General features: G+C 37.5%; 1 non-coding gene across 1 annotated transcript; it reads right to left on the bottom strand.

Moving 5' to 3' along the window:
• Window positions 1-2590: 2590 nt before the first annotated feature.
• On the bottom strand, window positions 2591-2781 carry LOC120515297. The gene has a single exon (XR_005630630.1). It is a non-coding gene; the product is annotated as a U2 spliceosomal RNA (small nuclear RNA).
• Window positions 2782-12372: the final 9591 nt, after the last annotated feature.

The following is a 12372-nucleotide window of genomic DNA, read 5'->3' as shown; positions in this document are numbered from 1 at the left end:
TCTGAGTTGGAGGAAGAAACAGACTGAGGAACAAAAAAATAGAAAATCTTGAACATAGTAAGTGGAACTGGAGGAGCTCTGAGTCATCAAAAATGTCACCTAGTGTCTTGATACATTGATATACCCATGAAAGAAAAATTATTCTACTGAGAACATCAGTTCATAAGGACTTATCTGGATGCCTCTTAACATGATGGCAACTGCTGTGGACTTTACAGATTAGAAGGTCATATTTAAAGAGTTGGGCTATAATTTCAAAGGAGGAAGAAGGGATAGTGGAAAAGGAGACGAGACATTAAATTATGTGGGGAAGTAGAAAGCAAACTAATCCTAAAGCATAGAGGATAAAGGGTAAATGCTCAGTGACAAAACTCTAAATCTGGTAGGGACACCACTGCATCATACGTGTTCTAAATCAGAGTCAAATGTCTTATGGAGGCTCGTTTAGAGTTCCAGCAGAATCAGGCAAGTAGAGCGTGAACCTCAGTCTGGGGCTGTAAGGGAAGCAAAGCGGAGAATAATATAAATTTTAATAACTGCCAGCCAAGAGTGAAATGATAAAGGCATGGAAGCCCTGTAGTTGAATAAGACCATAGCTTCTCCACAAATAGTATTTACTTAATAGATATTTTAAAGGACACAAAAAAATCTAGATCTGTGTGGCAGTGATCAGAAAGAGTTGAAAACGTTTTAAATACAGTACACTGTTTCATTAATAGGCAACTGTTCAGAGCACACAGGCTATTGAACCAAGTGTAAGTTAATCTCAGGTATAACATAAGAACAATGCTGCCAGGACAAATTGTGCATAATGGCCTTTCAATTTGCTTTGTAGTCTTTATGGCAGTCCATGGATGTCCTACTGTGAGACTCATTTTTAGCTTCCACATTTTCCACATTAAATCCTCACTTTTTAAAATCTTCTGTTTTTTTTACTGATGTTTGCTTCATATGTTAATTCTAAAATTTGTAAAAATAAATTGGAAATATATACAAAATTAATTTGAAAATAGCTTTACGAGGTGAGACACAAAAATAACCGGACTGGACTTGTGGCTTTCCTGGTAAACTGTCTCGGGGTCGGCCGGATGTGAATCATAAAACTGTATCCTCCCTACACGCCCTCTCAAAATGCAGACCGGTTAGGTATATCCTGCGAAGAGCCCATTCAATATTTGCACAACAATCGCTACACAAGTTGCCGCTCTAATGTTTGGTGAAAAAAATTGAACAGCAAATCAACAATAAATTTCTCACAAATTTTCTCTTTTTCCGTAAAGCGGTTTTTGACTTTCAAAAACACTCCTGTCCTCGATCATCCTCCTTATTCGCCTGATTTAGCTCCCTGTGATTTTTACTTGTTCCCGAAAATCAAACGTGGCCTAAAGGGAACACATTTTTCTTCAATGGATGAAGTGAAGACAAAAACAGCAAGCCTGTTGAAGAGCCTCAAGCAAGAAGACTTCCAGTACTGTATCAATCAATGGAAGATACGTATGCTGCAGTGTAGAGTTTGAGGGTGGTGTATATAGAAGGTGACAATGTTTAGAATGCTGTAATTCATGAATAATTATGTTTTTTTACCAATCTGGTTATTTATATGTCTCACCTCGTATAGTTACAGTTATATGCTGCTGACAGATTAGACCAATCTAATGAGGCTATTAAGTAAGGATAGTTCATATTTGGTTTAGAGTCATTAAGATGTTATGGATACTCTTTTATCAATTAAATGGAGTAATATTAACCTCAGAACAGATGGCAAGACCATAAAGTTCATGAGCATAAGAGTTAATTATTGATATTTTTATCCAAAGCAACATTAAAAATCAAGATACAGTAAAATGCTGTTGTATGCATGTTATACAACCAAAATATGTGCAGAGATACTTTTGGAGGCACACCTAAGTAATCTGTTTTCCTTTCCAAAACACATCGGTGATTGTTATGACACGCAATGTGTTGATTATTATGAAGATGAAGATGATCAGAATGCAAAGAATTGTAGTCAAAAAAATGGAAAGCATGGATAAAAATACCAGGAGGCAAAATGAAAAGGGGTAACCAAAACCCAGTGGGTCAAACAGAGTCCTATGTCAAAAACTGAAGTGGTCAAATATCAGAAAACCAAATCTAACACTAAGGCCTACTTAGCAGGAAGTTAAATAGCACTGTTACAAAAAGGGCAAAACTTGAAAGTACAATTGCTGATATTTATATGCAACGTTTCAGTGACACCAAAAGTGGGACAATAATGTCATATGATCAACACATGATCAAAATGAACATCGCATAAATGATTAAAATCATGAGAATAAGAAAAAAAAAACTTCCAGATTCAGTTAAAAATACAAATTAAGCACCAGAAGAAGATTCTATATCTGAGAAAAGACTTATATAATGGTCACATTCTTCCTCCTTTTCACTTATCTATCTATCTATCTATCTATCTATCTATCTATCTATCTATCTATCTATCTATCTATCTATCTATCTATCTATCTATCTATCTATCTATCTTTCTGTCTTTCTCCCTTACCTCCTTCCCCTCCAGGGATACCTGTGCAAAATTTTTTTGAACCAGCACAGAGAGAGGTGCACCACTCCCGAATGCGCTGCAGTAATGGGGCGATGTCGTCTGAGCAAAGCAAGCCCCAGAGGACTCAGCTCCTATTTCCATTCCTAAAAATCCATATAATATGGAGCAAAGAGCAGGGGAAGCCTATCAGATATTAAACTGGTAATAACAGATACTACACTTTATCTTAGCAGAGAAGAGGCTACAAAGTGGTGACTGCCGGTACTGGTTTCCTCTGGGCCACAACTCTGGTTACTGGCCCTCCCCCGGTGACAAGGGACAGTCAACTCTCCCCCACCTCCTTTTCACTGGCTTGCCTCTTTAGACAAGACCATGGAGCCCTTAATCTTCACCTCGTAATTCTATATCTCTGGATCTAGAAATTGATGATGAGGTCTTAACAAGTTTGGTTTGCTTGTATAGGTCTGATAACTCTCAGTGGGGGTTGATTGGCCTTCTGGTCATGAAACCCCTGCAGATTTTGTTTTTTCTTTCGAGCTTAACAGAAGTTTGTTTATGTCCTCCTGGCCATCTGACCTTATTACCGGACTCATCTTTAGAGACTTACATCATGATATTGAATATAAGAACACTACCCTTGTACTATATATCTGTTTCATAAAATTGTATGGATTTATTTATTTACTTTTTCTTTGCTACTTATTTACTAATATTCTTACCTAATATACCTAGCATATAACTTTCTCTTTGACATTTTGTAAAGCACTTTGAAAGATATTCTTTGTATGAAAGTGTGCTATAGAAATAAATGTTGTTGTAGACCATATTTCTCATACCTATAGGCCTGCGGTACCCTTCAATGAAACCCTTAGGGCTCATTTATACTTCACGTTCAGAACGCGTACGCGCCCGCATCATGGCGGCCACATGTTCCCAGCGTTCATTTCACGCGTCCTCTGAGCAGGTCCTCAGAAATTAACGCGACGCGTGCGTGAGTTGCAGTACCAGCAAAAAGTCGGGGGGCGCAGTGTGCTAAAAGTCGGAACGTGACGTCAGAGTCTCTGTTTACTATCTACATGTGACAGCAAGCCTCTATGGAGATCCTTCGGGGATCGATGTGCGCACGTTGCTGTTTGATGAATGGCTCAAATACAGCGCTATACATTATGTAGCCGATGTGAAGTTGCAAAAAAAAAATAAAAAAAGAGACGGCACCAAAGATGGTATGTGAGACTTTTAAAATGTATCGTGTCATTTATATACGTCTTTTTTATTTTTAAATTTTTGCAACTTAACAACAGCAACATAATGTATAGCGTTATATTTGAGCCACTAAGAAAACCACGGTGAAAACGTGTATTTTGTGATTAAAGTGGAAATTTCAGCTTTAATCTCGAAATGTCCACTTTAACCTCGTAGTTTAATTTATCATTAAAGCAGACGGTCGTAAACGTCATCCCAGTTTTTAATCGCTACGAGCTTCTTGGACCTGACAGCAGGTAAAGTAAAACAATAAAAAACAGATGGCACAAAAGATGGTATGTGAGACTTTTAAAATGTATCGTGTCATTACGATCGGGAATATGCGACGCTTGAATATAAAAGCACCACGAACGCATCTGTATGTCGGCATTTTGCTTCAGCAGCGGAAAGCAGCAATAGATCGCCACACAGAACAAATTAAATGTATGATATTCCAACTCTCTGCACATTTAGAATCTTTAGATTCATACTTGATATCTCTTTCATGATGAAATGCATTAAAATGTGTATGTTACATTTTACATATAATTTCGTTTAAATAATGAATACTGTTAATAAATACACACATGGGGGAATAATTACACACATGGGGGTGTCACGGTGGCGGAGCGATAGCACTGCTGTCTCGCAGGGAGTTATGTTGCTGGTATTTCCTGCTTGTATTCCACACTGTGCTCCGGTTTCCTTCCAAAGATATGCAGATTTGGGGATTTGGTGTGGCTAGTGTATATGTGTGCTTGTATTCACCTTGCGATGAGCTGAGGCCTCGTCAAGGGACTGTTTCTCACTCGTGCCCAATGTTTCCTGGAATGGACACATACATCCCTGGATTTATGGATTTAATCAATAAACATCCTTTTCAGAGATATTGCGGTAAGGTGTTATCGGAATTTAATAGGTGTTTTAGGCAATTCACAACACAGAGAAGCCGAACATGTTCTCACCGCGATAATATCTCGCACTGCCACCTGGTGGATTCCTCCACATTTACGTAAAGTACGCGCGCAAGTATAAACACTACAACGCTTGCGTAGCAGGAGCGTCCGCTGCAGCATGCATCGCGTCGCGTGAAGTATAACTCCAGCCTTAGGCTGAAATTCCCCCATACCCTACCATAACCACCAACGCTAGACAAACATAATGTCAGGTTAATGATTAAACATTTTCTCTAAATAACTTAAGCAATCAAGCACACTTTAGGTTATGTAAGAATTAAGCTAAAGTATAGCAAGCTATTGGCTAATAATATTTAATCTAAAACAAGTAATTAAGTATACATAATAAAATAATAATAATTCTTTGCATTTATATAGCGCTTTTCTCACTACTCAAAGCGCACGATTAAGTTTAACTTTCTTGACGCACTGTCACAGAAGTTCTGAGGAGTAACTGAAACACTATAATAATCTTTTTATGTATACCTTTTATTTCTACAGTTTCTGTCAGGTGTTTTCTTCTTCATTGATTTCAGGGCTGTATTTCAAAACACCAACTCTACACCAAAGCAGTGCTTCAATTACCATCTTTAAGTTGCTCTGTTTAGAAATTGCTGGTTTATAGTGTACTATTTAAACTAATCATTTAAAGACAGAATAAGTGCCGATGCAATCAACCACATGGCGTTTGGAAATTATTTTTCTATATTTGTAAATGGGCGCTGTCTAATGGGATCTACATTATATATTTAAATGAATATATATTATAAAGTCTGACCACTCTTTTCTAATAAATTTTTTTTAAACTATTTCAGTGGCTGATGACAAGTCCCTTATCTTGTATTGTACTCTAGACTATTACATCAAGATTTTTTTTGCCTCTACTAAAAGTACATTTCTAAAATTATATTCACTTGCTTTGCCTTTTGAAGTATACATAGACAAATATCAGGAGTCTAATCATATTATCGTTACTGTCCCCCACGGTGATGTATTACCCTTCCTTTTCACAATTCTGTGCTGATTATTAAATAGTGTCTTGTTACACTAGTTTTCTTTTATGATGGGTGTTCTCATAAACTGCATTATAAATCAATCACTTACAATTTGTTTAAAAAATGTCTTTTGTGATCAATCTATCTATATGATACTGTGCCTTTCATATCTGTCTACCTGTTGTGGCCGGTTGCAGGAATGACAGGCTGCCTGAAAAAAATTTGGGGCACCCACTGGGTCATCTTTTTTAATAAATAACTGAAATAAACAAAGCAAATGCACCTTAGGCATCATTGCCCTTGTTTCTGGGCTGCAATTAGGAAAGGCTCGTCTTCTTAGCTGTAGATCAGGGTCAGTTTGCTTGGGAGCTCTGACTGGCAGGTCGCTCTTACCAAAAGGACTCTTCCTTCCAGATGTTCAGTGTTCTTATGGATGGGATACCAGAAGTGGCAGAGTCAGGTGCCCTTGCTGGGTAGTTTCTTGAAGCAGAGAAGACAGTGTTAACAATAACGCTTCCTCTCATCCTGGTGGGATATTATATGTCTCGACAGAGCCCATAAGGAGATCTTCTGACGTGCATGAGTTACAATCTATCTATCTATCTATCTATCTATCTATCTATCTATCTATCTATCTATCTATCTATCTATCTATCTATCTATCTATCTATCTATCTATCTATCTATCTATCTATCTAATTCACAATGTATTTGAATTATTGAATAATATTAAAGATTCAGTTACATTTTACATGAAAGTAAGGTAATCTATGTAATTTCAGAATTAACACTTTGTTCCCAAGCAACACTTTATCAATTAATTGAAGAACAAAATCTATTTTCTATGTCACTACCAGTCTCGATTACCATACAGCTTTTCAAATTTCCATACACATCTTTCTCCCTCTTTTATAGTTAGAGAAATCATGAGATTCCCATTTATACTTTGAAAGCAGAGTTGACGGATACGGATATGTATTGTGGGTGTGAGACTCCATCAAGGCTGTATTTAGTCTGTTATCCTGTTGGGGATTTTTCTAGGAGAGGATATATAGTTTGGTGCATCACTGCTTTTTGCAGAAGATGTGGTCCTGTTGGTTTCATCGGGCTGTGAACTCCACTGTTGTAGTGCATTGGGATGGTCCGTGATGAGTGCGAAGTGGTAGGGATGAGGATCAGAATCTCCAAATTGGAGGCCGCATCCCTCAGTACGAAAAAAGTGGACTGTCCTCTGCCAGTGGGAGATGAGTTACTGTCTCAAGTGGAGGAGTTTAAAAACCTCAGGGCCTTGTTCATGCGTGAGGGTAAAAGGGATGGTGAGATCAACAAACAGATAGGGATGGTGAGCGTAGTTAGGTGGTCGCTATAACCATCCCTAGTGGTGAAGAAGCAGCTGAGACAGAAGGTGAAGCTCTTAGTTTACCAGTCAAACTACATCTCTACTCTCACCTATAGTCATGAACTTTTGGTAATAACAGAAAGAATGAGATTATAAGGACAAGTAGCCAACATGAGCTTTCTTTTCATAGTGACTGGACTCACCCTTAGAGACACGATGAGAAGCACAGACATCTGGGAGAGGCTCAGAACAGAGCTGCTAGCCTCACTGCTTAGACTGTTGCCCCTAAGACCCATCTTTGGATAAACGGAGGAAAATGAATGAATAAAAAAACAAATAGACAGGTAGGAAAATGCACTGTACTATAATTTGGTGCTGTCTGAAACTTATCAATTTCTATGTTCAGAATGTTTTCTTTATGTTTAACATCAAGCAAAGGCCCAAACACAAAACTTGTGTCCCTAATTTTCTGAACTAAATTTCAAAAATGGAGCAAAGTCCAATTTTGCATTAGAAGATAGATAGATACTGTAGATAGATATGAAAGGCACTATATAATAGATAGATAGGAAAGGCTTTAATATGATACTGTAGATAGATATTTTGGAGTTTTGAAAAAATCTTATGTTCAATCATAGAAAAAGTACAAACGTCAAAAAATATTGAATAGACATTAATATATTTTATAGGAAAGTCTTAAGTAAAAATTCAATCTTTAGAAATGGAAGTCTTTTTTTCTACCGCTACTACTCCGCACCTAAAAATCAAACAAAGGTCTTATATAAAATAAAATTAATGGCTTTATTCCACCAATATAGTCCTCTTATTCCACATATAGATTTTTTAAACCTGTTTTTTGTTCAGTAGAGAACAAAAAACATCAATCGATACGAAAAATGGCTAATCAATAATTGTATATGAAAAAAAGAATAGGTAATAATTTCTTCACATCACCACTCCAGTCAATACACATCTTTTACTCCTAACCCTAACCCCTCCTGCTTTACATGGTTGTTCAAACAACTGTTTAAAAAAATCACATAAAATGTATTCCTGAGTCAAATACAAAATATCTATGAATTAATTACCGATTGGCCTCCCTCCACAGAACACAAAACCCCACAACTCATTGAAGGTCTTCAGGTCCCTGATAAGAAAACTCTAATTTCAGCATACATTTAATCAACACCTTGAACATTAGCAGCACGTCAGTAGCCATCGAGTTCTTTTCTTTGTTCCTTCTCATCTTAAGAATTGCTAGCATTGCCTTACCTTAAAGAAATTCCCCAGCACACATTTGCGTTTCTGTTTTTGATTACATACAACTCCAAAGATGAAATTGACACTTGAAAAAGACAACCCAATCTCATGAAAAAGTGTACTACGTGTTAACAGCAGTTTCAGTGTTTTGCAATCGAGAAAAAGATGACAGTGTCTCGCTGCTGACAAAAAGGAGTTCCAGGAGAAACTCCAGCTAGGAATAAGCTGGTGCTGAAGGCTGCACAAAGAATTCTCCACTGCAGGTCTCCCAGGTGCTTCTATAATGGATACTTATAAAAAAGCTTTCCATGCTGGAGTTATAGTCATGGCAGTGTTTAGTTCTTTTCTCCATCGGGAGTCTGGTAGACCTTTTACAAAATTATAAAAGGTCACTTTCACACATAATTAGTAGACATTCTTCTTTCTCTATGGGTTTTTCTAGGCACTCCTGAACCTGAGTATCAAGCCAGGATATTTAACGCACTCTGCTACTTTAAGCTGGACTTGTATGATAAGATCTGAACCCTCTTTTTCAAAAATGTAGTTGTCTGGAAAAGCATTACTCCATAGTGAGCCTACAACTAATTCATCCCAAACCTTAAACTGGTCAAGAAACGGTTTGACTAGCCATTCAGACCTCACTCCCAGAACAGCTGTCAGCTGAGCAGGTGTGTGTCGTGTACCTGTATAGTCCTCCATGAGATCTTTGTGATTTTTTTGCTATTTAGGATAATAATAAAGAGAGTGGAACATTACATTGGAGTCCTTAACACATTATTCCAAATTAGAGGTTTCTCGTTAAACCAATAAATGTTATCAAGGTTAACTGTTGTTCTTTTATGTTATTATGCCTGGTTAAAAGCATAGTTTAATAAAACTTTAGCATGGACTGTTTATATAGATTCAAGAGTAGCAGTCATTTACCTTATAGAAAAGCACAAAAGCTAAGTCATTCCGCATAAGGGGTTTTAGGCCATAGAACAACCTTTGCAGTGTTTGGGAGTCTAAAAGCCTCAATCTTAAACCATATACTTATTAGACTTTGTCCTCCTTCTGCAACCGTAAGTGTAGCAGACCTCTTTGACCCCATTGGACGTCATCCCAGAAAAGATTTGGCATGATTGCCTGTATAGATGTAATTAGGGCAACTAGAGGATCAGCATCCATACGTTTGTGCCAAAACATGGAGGCAATTAGATTATTGCGCATCATCATTCTGCATCTATTGAAAAGGCCTCACATAAGCCTCTTCCAGGGGTTTAACCTGGCTTGTACCTTCTTTGTCCATCCCATCCAGTTCTTCTCAGCAATGCCTCCCTAGCCCAAGTGCATTCCTAGATATCTAAACACTTTTCTCTCCTATTGTGATATGTTAATATCTCTGTTGCTAATGCGGGAAGGGGGTGTTTGAATTTTTTTTCCATGTTGAAGTTTTTCCTTTTACTGAATAAGGATGTCTATGTTGGGGGAGATTTTAATTGCATTGGTGGTCCAGCTTTGGACAAGAATAGACTTGAACCGAAGCCTCATTCCACCTCAGGCATGTACTTATAATTTTTAAGAAGGCCTGCTTCATTGATATTTGATGGGTTTTGAATCCCTGTGCCAAGCAATACACTTGGGTGTAAGGTTCATTTGGGTCAGTTGTTATGGCGAGGTTAGATAAGATTTATTGTGCTAATGATTATAGGAAATTCATAGCTAACTGCTCCATATATCTGTCTGGCTTCTCTGATCACAGCCTTGTTTTTCTAAAACTTTCTCTTTTTATTTAAACGTCTTTCAATTCCTACTGGCACTTTACCAATAGCTTTTTAAAAGACACTCGTTTCATTAAAATCTTTGACTTTTGTGGAAGAAATTGAGAAAGCTGAATGGTAGGTTTACATCTCTAAGGCAGTGGTGGGATATATCCAAAACTGAAATTAAAGTAATCCTTCAAAAATATACTGAAAATGCCCGTGCAGAACTTGTAAAATGCCTTCCTCTCATTCCGCTATTGCCCTTTTCATCTATCATCAGCTCTTTCAATGAAGACGTTCTGGAAAGTTTAAAGATGAAGAAACAGTGTATATGAGACTTATTTGATAAACAGGTTTATAGTACTCTGTTGCGCTGCAGAATTCAATGGATTCTCCTACCCAATACTTTTTTGGAATGGAGAAAAAAGATCACAAAGTAAGATAAGCCACTGTCTAAAATATGATAATGGGCACATTCTTGAGGACCCTGAGGACATTTAAGCTGTAGCACTGGAATATTATGAAAAGCTATCTTGTGTTGAAATAACCGAAGACTCATTTGACACCAAGATTTGCCACATATTCCAACTACAGACAGGGACCTCCCAGAAGAAGACCTCAACCTGGGTAACCGGACTTCTTTACTCAAGGGCTGCACATTAGAAAGTCACAAGGAATAGACAGACTGAACGCCAAGTTTTTTTTAAATGTTTGATCACTACTGGATGCTGATTTATTAGCTATATTCAAAGAACGACTACAAGTCAATGAACTGTCACTGACCTTCTGCCGAGCCGTGGTCACTCTTATACCAGAAAAAGGGGACCTCTGAAGACTTAAGAACTAGCAACTAATCAGCTTGATCCAGCTAACTGCATAAGAAATGTGACCGACTATGTTGACAAACAGGACCAAACCTACAGTGTGTGTCCCAAATCAGTCCATATATGACAATATCTTTTAGTGCAAGACTTGATTACATCTGCTAAACTCCTTGGATTTATAACTGGCCTAATCTCATTAGACCAAGAGAAGGTTTTTGATGGGGTCAATCACAAATAAGTTTTTAAAGTTCTGAATGTCTTTAGCTTTGGGGTGTCTTTTATTGGAATTATTGGGTTACTCTACACAGATGTGTTTGGTGTTTCAAAAATGAACAGTGGCTCAACATTCCTTTTTTCTGTCACTAAGGGGATTATCCAGGGCTGTGCAATCTCAGAGATGCTCTTTTCTTTATACATTGAACTCCCTCTTGAGCAGTTCAGGTACCATCTTTCAGGCCTAAGTATTCCCATTTGTCCCAATCGCTGTTTTAAGGTAGTTGCCTATGAAGATGATATGACCGTGTTTGTGTTGTCTTCTTCTGATGTAGACACACTAGTGCATTGTTCAGGAGTCTCTGAACAGGGTGGGTTGGGGTGGGGATTTGTGTCATCTTGGTATTCCCTATTTTTTTTTTTTTTTACATTTTTTACGGAGCGCGGGTTGTCATTCAGTGTTGCTGGACAATCTCATTGTTTTTGAAGGATTGTCATTGGCAAAAATTAACTGGACCAAATGTGTTGCCTATTTGGTGAGTGACTAGGAATGCATAACTTCTCCCTTGCTACTTTGGAGGTTTTCAAATAAAAAGGGGGTATAAAGGCGTCAGATCGGTTGAGGGGTGGAAGCTTGAACATGAGTGAGAGAGTAAAACTGAAAAAAAAAACTTTGACAAGTACTATAAATTTACAGATGCAAATCAAATGTAAGTTTTTATTGTATGATATAAACAATAAGAGCAGCTCACTACTAAAAATAGTAAATTTGGGAACTTGTTTTGTTATACTTGTACCTTTTGTGAAAGTGTTTATTTGATATTTGGACTTCAGGCTTCACACCTTAAACACATGTCGTAAATGTAGGAAGGACGGTCCTTGGGTGTGTGTGGGAACTGTTAACATTTGAATCTGATGATTGTATATAGCGCAGAACTGACCTCTCTATACTATTCTATCCTCTGCATCTCCTGGAGTTCAAAAGAAATATCACTATGCAGCAACATGAGAACACAGAAAAAAAAAACAAAAAACAAACGCAGTCATGTCATTACTACAACCGCATGAAGGTATGCAAATGAATATTATGTTGCATTAGTGCAACAACGTTTTCCGAAATGTACAATACAGGTCATAGAATGAATTATTCCAAATGTCATATATACCTAAGTCTCTCTTTTTTCATCAGTGTAGTTGTCATATCAACTGCCTACCGTAACCTGCTTTCTTTTTTCTTCGGTTAAATTCTTGAATAAAAATGC

The sequence above is a fragment of the Polypterus senegalus genome, chromosome 14 (genome assembly GCF_016835505.1).
Source record: "Polypterus senegalus isolate Bchr_013 chromosome 14, ASM1683550v1, whole genome shotgun sequence".
In the NCBI taxonomy this organism is placed as follows: domain Eukaryota; kingdom Metazoa; phylum Chordata; class Cladistia; order Polypteriformes; family Polypteridae; genus Polypterus; species Polypterus senegalus.
Note: the sequence above shows the minus strand (reverse complement) of the source record. Positions and strands in the feature narration are given on the sequence as shown.